This window comes from Marmota marmota, unplaced genomic scaffold (assembly GCF_001458135.2).
Source record: "Marmota marmota marmota unplaced genomic scaffold, marMar, whole genome shotgun sequence".
Lineage (NCBI taxonomy): Eukaryota > Metazoa > Chordata > Mammalia > Rodentia > Sciuridae > Marmota > Marmota marmota.
In genome coordinates this window covers 3,815,630-3,825,568 of record NW_025999949.1, presented here as the reverse complement: position 1 = coordinate 3,825,568, position 9,939 = coordinate 3,815,630, and the positions used below count along the sequence as shown (strand labels likewise).

Below are 9,939 nucleotides of genomic sequence, written 5' to 3'. Positions count from 1 at the left end.
GGGGTCCGGGGGTGAGGGTTAGGGCACCCGCGGGATCCCAGGCCTGCGGAATCGGCCCTGAGAGGCCACAGGAGGCAGGCGCGAGGGGAGGACGCCTGGGGAGGGGGCGGTGGGAGCGACGGAAAGGCGCTGGTTGCATCCAGACCAGGAAGTGGTCTGCATTTTGGACTCGGAACCCGAAAGATTCTCTTGCCTTCGGGGACTCGGGAAGGGTGTTCTGGGGAGATGTGTTTGAGTGTTTTTCAGTGCATACCGATTTATTTTTAGCTCCCGGAGAAGCAGGATGTGCAAAGTGGGTTGTATCAGCCCGGGAGGGGCAGGAGGTCTCCCTGTCCGCAGGAAATAGTACACAAGTTTCTTGCTGCAGATGCTTGCTTTAAATTTTGTGCCGGGAGCAAAACGCCATTTGGTTCTGCGAGGATCTCCCCACCAGGGTCACTTTCTACCAGCGGGTGGGTCTGTTGGAGGCCCAGACCAGGTCGGCCGGGAGCACGCTTCTGTCCTTAAACGCCAGTCTCCACTGAAGGTGCGTGGTCCATTGTAGGCAAGTAGTGTGAGCACAGAAGTGGGGCTGCCGAGAACTCGCTCTCCGAGAAGGAAACCACACAAGCCTGCTCAAAGTTTTCCCAGTTCTGCCTGATTGAAAATAACAGACCCAAGGCGCTGTATTTCCAAGAGCAGCGGCGCTCTCTGGGCTTTCCCACACCCAACTGGCAACGCTTGTGAGGTTTTCTCTCCAACTGGGAGACGCTTGCGTTTCATGGCCAAGGCAGTGATGCGAGGACCGAAAAGGACAGGGGGCTGGTGGTGAGAATGTGGGTGCATGGGTTGGGGAGACTTGTGGAGAAGTTTCAGAGGAGGCTTAAGAAATTGAAAGGCAATGTTCAGGCACACAAGCTAGACCCAGACGGTCTCCCCTGTCTCACCACTGGAACAAGGTCCAGTTCTGAGCGCCACGGTCTGTATCTGCACTAGGAGAGCAGCCAGTGTGGACATTGAGTGTGGGCTCTGAAGACAGATGTCTGGGTTTAAACGTGCATAGCTGCGAGACATCCTTACTTAACTCCTTCTGGGTTTCCTGATCTGTTTGTGAGATTGCTAATAGGAACCAACCTATCTCAGGTACGATGTGAAGATTAAATAAGTTGATAAACAGAGGCACCAGGTATCCTGCCTTGTCATGAGTAAGCATTGTGTAGGTGTGAGCTGTTCTGATTTTTATTGTTGTTGCTGTATGACCCTTTTGCTGGTTCCTGCTGTCATCCATTTGGTCCATACCCTCATGGCTTCTAGCCTGAATGGCTCCAATTACCTTCAAACTGGGATAGTTGCTCCCAATCAGGACCTTCTTGTTTCAGTCCATCCTTCAAACTGTGGTCACTCATTCTGAAAACAAAAATCAAAGTCAGTCATTCTGGTTAATTTCCTTCGGAGGTTTTCAGTGGCTTTCAGGATAGAGTTTGGACTCCAAGGATGTTCATGATTCCCCCCTCCCGTTTTATCAGCCTCTTAAGCCTCCTCACGTGTAGCCTCTGCTCAAGCCACTGGGGCTCAGCACCTATCACCCACCCCCTTTGTTGGTCAATCCTGTCTGCTCTTCCCTACCCAACTGCTTCTCTTCAGCAGACCTCTGGACTCTCTCCTTGCAAGGTGACTGAGTTGCTGCCAGGCTACCCTGCACACACTCCTCTCATTCCTCTGCTCATCATCTATGTATCAGTCTTTCTTCTTGCAAGTGCCTTGAGGGGGATTCTGAGTGTAGGTAATTGTTTGTTGAATGAATAATTGAACATAATTGAAGTAAAATCCAGTCCTTTTCATTCAAGCTAGAATCAAACATGGAGAATAATAGAGAGGAAAACCAAATCAATCTTTATATGTAATTCTCTCCATTAAAAAATGCTAGAGCTGGACGCAGTGGTGCACACCTGTAATCCCAGCAGCTCAGCAGGCTGAGGCAGGAGGGCCACGAGTTCAAAGCCAGCCTCAGCAATGGGGAGGCACTAAGCAACCCAGCGAGACCCTGTCTCTAAATAAAATACAAAATAGGGCTGGGGATGTGGCTCAGTGGTCGAGTACCCCTGAGTTTAATTCCCAGTACCTGCCCTCCAGCCCCATTGCTGGGAAATATCAAGGGTTGTTCAGAAGAAATATGACATTCTATCTTGGAATTATTTCAGGGTTGTTCTTTTAATCGTGAGAGGCAGGGTAACAATGGAGAAATGTGATGAGCTGAACCTTCTGTTTCTTTATTTCTCTCAAAAACTTGACTCTGGGATGGGAGTCCAGTGCTTTGAAAGGGTCATTTGGTTCTGTAAATTTGGTTCTGGAAGTAGGAGAGAAGCTACAACAAAATGGGTCTTGTACCTGTTCCTTGGATTATATCTTGGAGTTCAATTCACCTGGGGTTGTTCTGATGAGAACAGGAAATTCCCTTCACCAAAGCTCCCATGTTACCTTTTAGGCAATTCCTTGTGTCCTGTGGGGCTCTGGTGGCAGTATCTCTGAGCACACCACATGGCTGATTTTTATCATGTGGAGGCAGATGAGATGTGCCGGTTCCTTTGACAGCCACAATCTAGTTTCAGGGTTTTTGTACAGTTGAGAGAGCAAAAAAAAAAAAAATGTTCATTTATGTATTTATTTTTATTTTTGGTATTGGTGATTGAACTCGGGGCACATGACCACTGAGCCACATCCCCAGCCCTATCTTGTGTTTTATTTAGAGACAGGATCTCACTGAGTTGCTTTGCACCTTGCTTTTGCTGAGGTTGGCTTTGAACTCACAAGCCTCCTGCCTCAAGCTCCTGAGCTTCTGGGATTACAAGCATATGCCACCGTGCCTGGCTCAAAGAATGTTTGTAAAAATTTTATTAAAGGCTTGCAAACAAAGCAAACATAAAGAAGAATATATGATAGAGATCATATTCAAAACTCTACCTAGTTCTTTATAGAAAGACTTTGCCATTTGCCAGACCAGAGTCAGACAAATCTGTTTCATTTTGATTGACCTCTCTGATTGAGTGGTAGGGGCTACCTGAAACGTTGAGTTGAATAGGAATCCAGGCTCAGCAGGAAAGGATGCTGTGGTCCAATAGTGATGTCTGTCAGGAGGGGATTAGGAAGTAGTGGCAGACAGATTTTGTTGTCCCCATTCCTATCCTAGAGAGTGTCATTGGGGGACAATGAAAGCAGAAGTCAGAGACAAAGCACATCAATTAAAGTGGTCCCAGAAGAAGACAGGAACAGTACTACAACAATAAACAACCACTGCAGGTAACTTAAACATCTGCCACTTACCGAGTGTCCACTATGCATGCTTTATATTGGGAACTTCATTTAATCCTTGCAGTAACTTTTCTAGGAAATGCTTATTTTAATTGGGACTCAATTCTGTTGTGCCAGAAACCCTACAACTCAAAATAGTTTATCCAAAAAGAAATGTTATCTTTGCTCTGATAACTCTGTAGTTCAGAGAAGATCACTTCGGGTATGGCTTGATCCAGGGCTCAAGCTTCATTAGCAGGATCTGGTTTCTCGCTCTGTTTTACTTGGTTTTCTTCCTTGGAGGTGGCACCATTTTTTAGGCTTCATCTTATTGTGGGATGACTGAAAGAGCTTCTGCCTTACATCATCTGGGCTTCAAATCCAGCCAGAAAGAAGGAACCCCAGTCCCAGCATTGCTCACAATGACTTGCTCAGGTTCATGAGCATTGCCCAGATCCTGAGTCTCCTCCTAGGTTGGGGTGCCACATATTACTAGGTTTGGGCTTGGTCACGTATTCTGGCTGTTATGATTTATATATGTGGTGTCCCCCGAAAGTTCATGTATGAGACAATGCAATAATGTTCAGAGGTGAAATGATTAGATTATGAGAGCTCGAACCTAATCTGTGGATTGATCCACTGATATGGATTAACTGGGTGGTAACTGTAGAGGGTAGAGTGTGGCTGGAGGAAGTAGGTCACTGGGGGTATGCCCTTGGGGTTATATTGTCCTTGATGAGTGGCGCTGGCTCTCTGCTTCCTGGTGACCACGTCTTGAGCTGCTTTCCTCCACCACACCCTTCTGCCATGACCTCCTGCCTCACCTCAGGCCCCAAGGAATGGAGCTGACTCTCTGTGGACTGAGGCCTCTGAAACTGTGAGCCCCGAATAAACTTTCTTTCTGTCAGTTCTTTTGGTCTCAGAGACACAAAAGCGGACTGAAACACCACCCCTGAGCCAGCCATGGGTTGGGAAGTAGGAGCAGGGGTGTTTCTCTGCAAGAAAATTGTGATACTGTCACCAGGAGGTGGGTTCCTGCATTTTGGATTGCAAAACAACAGATGTTCGCTATAATTCTGTTAGCATTCCTGCTTCATAGATAAGGGAAGCAGGCTTAGGAACATCCAATAACTTACTTAAGGTCCCATGGCTAATAAACAATTCTGATTTGAATCCCATAATTTATGCACTTGTAGAGTTATTTGTGAACAGAATATTTAAAGATTTAAAGTGACTTCAGTGCATAGCTCTACTCTCTCTGTTCCTGAACATATAGCTACGTAAATTTCAGAAATTTGAAGTATTGACTGCCTAGAGGACTTGAAAAAAAAAGGACAAAGATTTTTCTGGGTGGATTTTTAGTCACTCATTCAGACAGTATTTTTGAGTAGTTCCTACATGGTTGACCCCATGTTAGGTTCTCAAGATATAGGATGAACAGGCTCTAGCCCCCCATCTTTGAGGAATTAATATGGGGGACAGATTGACAAGAACAGGGAGTGTGTGGGGGAAGTGCAAGAGCTGAGCCCACTTCATGGGGACAGTGGCCTTTGATCACTGACGTAGCCCTAGTGATGTGCTTTGTGTGATAGGCAAGGACTAAATTTTCTTAATACATTTTTAAAACAATTGTGGTTAAGAATGTATAATGTAAAATTTACCACTTTAACCAGGTTAAGTGTACTGTTCTGTAGCATTAAGCACATCACGTTGTCGTGCAGGCATCCCCATCACCCACCTCCAGAACTTCCTCGTCTTCCCAAACTGAAGCTCCATACCATTCAACAGCTCCCGTCCCCCTGTTCCCCGGTCAATGGTATCCATCATCTACTTTCTGTCTCTATGAATTTGACTACTTCAGGTACCTCATATAAGTGGAAGCATGCAGTGTTTGTCCCCTTGTGATGGGCTTGTCTCACATAACATAATGTCCTTATGGTTCATCCACATTGCAACTGCGTCCAAATTCCCTTCCTTTATAAGGCTGAATAATATTCCACTGTATGTAGAGACCACCTCTGTTTATCTGTTCATCTGTCAATGGGCTCTTGGGTTATTTCCACCTTTTGGCTATTGTGAATGATGCTACTGTGAACATGGGTATACAAATATATGTTCAAGTTCTGGCTTTCATTTTTGGGGGGTTTATACTCAGAAGTAGAATAGCTGGATCCTGTGGTAAGGATCCATGCTGTTTTCTATGGGGCTTCCATTTTATATACCCACTAGCAAGGCATGGAGTTTCCAAGCTCTCCACATCCTGGTTAACATTAGCTATTTTTTTTTTTTTTTTTTTACAATCATCTCCTAATGTGAATAGTTTCCTCTGAGGTAGGTTGGAATTGGATCCTGAGGGCCAGTGGTGGAGTTATTATCTTCATTCTGGGGGTGTGGGGAGACACTGAGTTTTGTCACATGCAGCAATAGCATGATCAGGAGGATCCTGACCTTAGAGATGGGGAGGACAGCAGGAAGGCAGCATAGGAGTTAGGGGCTTCTTTTAATTCTCCAGATGAAAGCAAACTTGACAGCTTTCTCCACATCTATTGTTTGTCACCTCACCACATGTATTGAACTTGGGGAGGGAAGTAAATAGGGCACCATGATCACTCAGCTCAAGAGCTCCTCAGACAGGGTGACTGAGCTTGCCAATAATAATCAATGCAAACGCCTTCAGGTGTTCCAAGCACTAATTCAGTCAATTCTGGTAAACCCTATTTATCCTCCAGGGTCCCATGTGGAAGGAGTGTGGCCATGGACACGCTCAACCTGGAGGAACTGAAGAAAGTGTAATGAAGGGACTGTGTACTCAGGTGTGGGCAAGGCTAGGGAAACCCTGAGAGTGGCTGGCAATGCGTGAAGCTCTGAATGGGTGACTTGAGAGAGAAGATCCAGAAACTGCTCTGGGGAGGTGAGTTGCATGGCAAGATTTGGAGGCAGGTGCTGTGTTCTTCAGTGGAGGGTCAGGGCCAAGGCTGAGCTGTGGCCTGGCAGGGAGACATCCAGGGGAATAAATCCCTGACTAGGTTTATGAATACCCTCTAATCTGCCATAGCTCCTACCTTCCCATTGGAAGGTAGAAGCAAGAGGGCAAAAGAGCTTGCCACAGTAGGGTCTATCTGTGGTCCACAGGAGGAGAGAGGAGTGGGGTGGGGCAGGGGCTGGTAAAATTTGGAGCCTGCCAAATAATGGAAGTAACTGGGCATTTCTTCTATGTATCTGGCTGGATCTAGAATGTTAGGTCCCCTGACCTGTGTGTCTCGATTCTCTGGGGGTAATCTGATGTCTAGTGTGGTGCAGGTGGACACCCCCCCTACCCCAAACCTCCAGGCATGGCAGAAGGACTCTGGCCTGAAAAAGCTCTGTGGGAGTGTGATGTTACTGTCCCCAAACACAACACCCTGCATTGGGGGAAAAGCAGTGAGACCTGCTCTGGGGCCAGAACCAGGCTCACTGTGCAAACGGAAGGGGCTGCTTGGGAAGGCTGCACGTTTTCCGTTCCCTAAAGTTGTGAAGCTGAGGCCTGAGTGAGAGACGGGGCCAAGAGCTTTTATTTGTTTCCTGTGGCATTGTGACAGACTACCACAAACTGGGGGACTCGTCACAGCAGAAACTACTCTCTCTCTCTTTTTTTTTTTTTTAAATTTTTTTTTTTTTTTATTTTTTTTAAGAGAGAGAGAGAGAGAGAGAGAGAGAGAATTTTTTTTTTTAATATTTATTTTTTAGTTTTCGTTGGACACAACATCTTTGTTTGTATGTGGTGCTAGGATCGAACCTGGGCCGCACGCATGCCAGGCGAGCGCGCTACCGCTTGAGCCACATCCCCAGCCCAGAAACTACTCTCTCAAGGTGGTGGAGGCTCAACCTCTGAAATGAAGGCGTTGTCAGGGTCTAGATTTCTCCAGAAGCTCTAGGGGAGAATTCATTTCTTAACCTCTTTGAGCTCCTGGTGGCTGTGGACATTCCTGGGCTTGAGTCTGCGTCACCCCAAGCTCTGCTCTGTGTCACATTGTTATCTCCTCTGGGCTCCTCTCTTTGTGCATCCTTTTAAAAAATTTATTTATTTTCTTCTTTTACTTCAATACTAAGGATGGAACCCAGGGCCTTGTGCATGCTGGGCAAGTGCTCTGCTGCTGAGCCATACCTAAGCCCTTTAAAAAAAAATATTTTGAGACAGGGTCTGGCTAACTTGCTCAGGCTTTCCATTCTCCTGCCCCAGCCTCCCGAGTAGCTGGGGTTATAGGTGTGCACCACCACACCTGGCTTGGTGCATCTTTGGTAAGGACGCTTGTCATTAGATTTAGGACCCACCTGCATAATACAGAATGATCTTATTTCAAGATCCTTGACCTAGTTGCATCTACGAAGATCCTTTTCCCAAATAAGGACACATTTTTCTAGCTCCAGATATTAGGACTCAGACATGTTTCATGGGATTGGTGGGGATGGGGAGGGACCTTCATTCCACTATGGAGCTCAGGAGTGTATACTTTGCAACTCCTGATTTTCTCCATTTCAGGGCCCCTAGATTTTATTTACCCCCTGGATTCTAGTTTCCTTGACACAGTAGAGGTTTTGTAAATGCTTTTGATTTTGCTCCTTTGAATTTTGATTCTAGTTTCAAACAACAAAAGATACAAACACTTAAAACAAAATCAACCATCCTGTATTTCTAAAGCAAAGGAATGAGTGAAAGAGGATGTCAAAAGCCAGTTTGATCTCTGTCTTGGCTGAAAGCGTTTTGTGCTTGACTTTGCTAGATGGCCTTGGAGGGAATGAATGGGAGAAAGGGCAGCTACTGGCCTGTCTGGCTTCTCACATGGGGTTTTCCCAAATGCTTTCAGAAATATAATCACTCAGAGGAGGGCTTCGGATGTTGGAATCTTTCAAGAAAGAGAAGCAGAAGCAATATAGGCTCAAGTTTCTAGGCTTTTAGAAAGCATCTTAGAAACATTATTTGCAAATGCTGCTGGCCCATCAGGAGGCCTTTTACCCATATATTTTCAATGCAAAGTCCTGAACTGGGGCCTGTGTACATGGGAGCACAGGCAAGATAAAGGGGGTAGCTTTGTCAATTACTGAACTAATTTGAAGATGGCATCCCATCAAATGGGGTATAGCAGGTGAGTCCACTACAGAGCATGAATTATTCTGTTTGGTAGTCTGCACTGATCACATTATCTGGGGAAGAACCCAAAACCCATTCACATGGTGCTATGGAGAGGCCATTGTAATTAAGGTTTGTTTCTCTGTAGGGGATGGTTAATTTAGGTTACTTGGCCACTTTACTGCTTGACTTCAAAGGAGAGAAAGCAAAGGAAGGAAAGAAAAAAGAAAGGTAAACTGCACCTCCATTTTATCACGTTACACATGCTACTGTATTACTTTCTTTTGCGTGATTGCTACTTTGGATCCTGTTGGTTTGATTGGTGTATCTGGAATATTGTGATACTTATAGAATTCAATTACCTCTAGTGAAGAAAATGGTTTTCCTTGCAGAGGACCAGCAACATAATTCATGGGGTTCAGAGCACAGTGTGAATGTGAGGCCATGTTTTAGAACAATAGGAAGAATTTCAAGATGGTGATGGTAGAACACTAAACCACCGTCCAGGCTGAATGCCTGGGTAGCTGGCCTGGCCTCACGGGTATGCTGTGCCTGGTATCTTGCTGCCCAGGGCCCTGTCTTCTTCTGGTACCTTATCTCTCAAAGAGTGACCAGGCCAACTGTCTCTGCTTCAGTTAGAGCACAGCATCTCTGCAGGGGGAAGACAGCCAGTGGACTAGATAGCCCTGTGGCCCTCTGCATCCCCGTGGCTGGCTCCTTCTCCACCTGGATCTGTGCCCTGAGAGGCAATCTCCGTTGGCATCAATGGCTGTTTTTATATTCTGGTTTTGAGTATGATTTGGCCACTAGTAGGTCCAGCAGGAGATGGGAGGGAAGGAGGAGTATAAGGGAAGGCACCTCTTTTTCTCCTACTCTCTCTGCTAGGTTGCATGTTGCAGGTTGGCTGTGTGCCACGGGCCACAGCTCCTGCCAGCTGTCTTGTCTATACAGTCACCCTCTTTGAGTCTTTTTAGCCATTCTGTCCCCTGATGCCTTCAGGCTGGGGGTGGTATTTGCTTCCTGCTATTGCTAAACTAGAGGCCTGCAGCCTCAGTTACTTTCCTAAACCCTTTCTTACTTTCATCTCAATAGCTTCTTAACTAAGACTCTTCAGTAGGACAGCCTCTTTAGTTTCCTGCCTGGGCCCTAAGTGACCCAACAATTCTGTGCCAGGGTTTGACTATACCTTATGCTGCTGCAGGGCAGAAAGGGAAGCTGATGGCTGTGGTAATAAGTAACTAGACCAGCTTCTGGGAGGGTTGAAATTAGGTTGTGTTAGTCAGCTTTGTATGGCTGTAACAAAATGTCTGAGATAATCGACTTAAAAAGAAGAAAGGTTATTTTGGTTCATGGTTTTGAAGGTTTCAGTCCATAGTTGGTTGGCCCTGTTGCTTTGGGGCTGGGAGTGTGGCAGAGGAAGCTGCTTACAAAGCAAAGAGAGAAGGGGAAGGGGCTGGGTCCCAGTGTCTGGGACACCATCAAGTACATGTCCCCAGTGATTGGTGGATCTCCCTCTATAGGCCCTACCACTTAGAGTCCATGACTAGTCCACTACCTTCCAATAG

The 9,939-nt window shown here is 46.2% G+C and overlaps 1 protein-coding gene across 2 annotated transcripts in view; it reads left to right on the top strand.

Moving 5' to 3' along the window:
• Nucleotides 1–362: 362 nt before the first annotated feature.
• Ncald (neurocalcin delta) overlaps nt 363–9,939 on the top strand; it is a 403,438-nt gene continuing 393,861 nt past the window's right edge. The window contains exon 1 of one of the 2 annotated variants that reach the window (XM_048801936.1): nt 363–526. The gene's annotated coding sequence lies outside the window, so the exon portion shown is untranslated. The remainder of the gene's footprint in view (nt 527–9,939) is intronic. The other variant, XM_048801935.1, reaches the window with a different exon arrangement.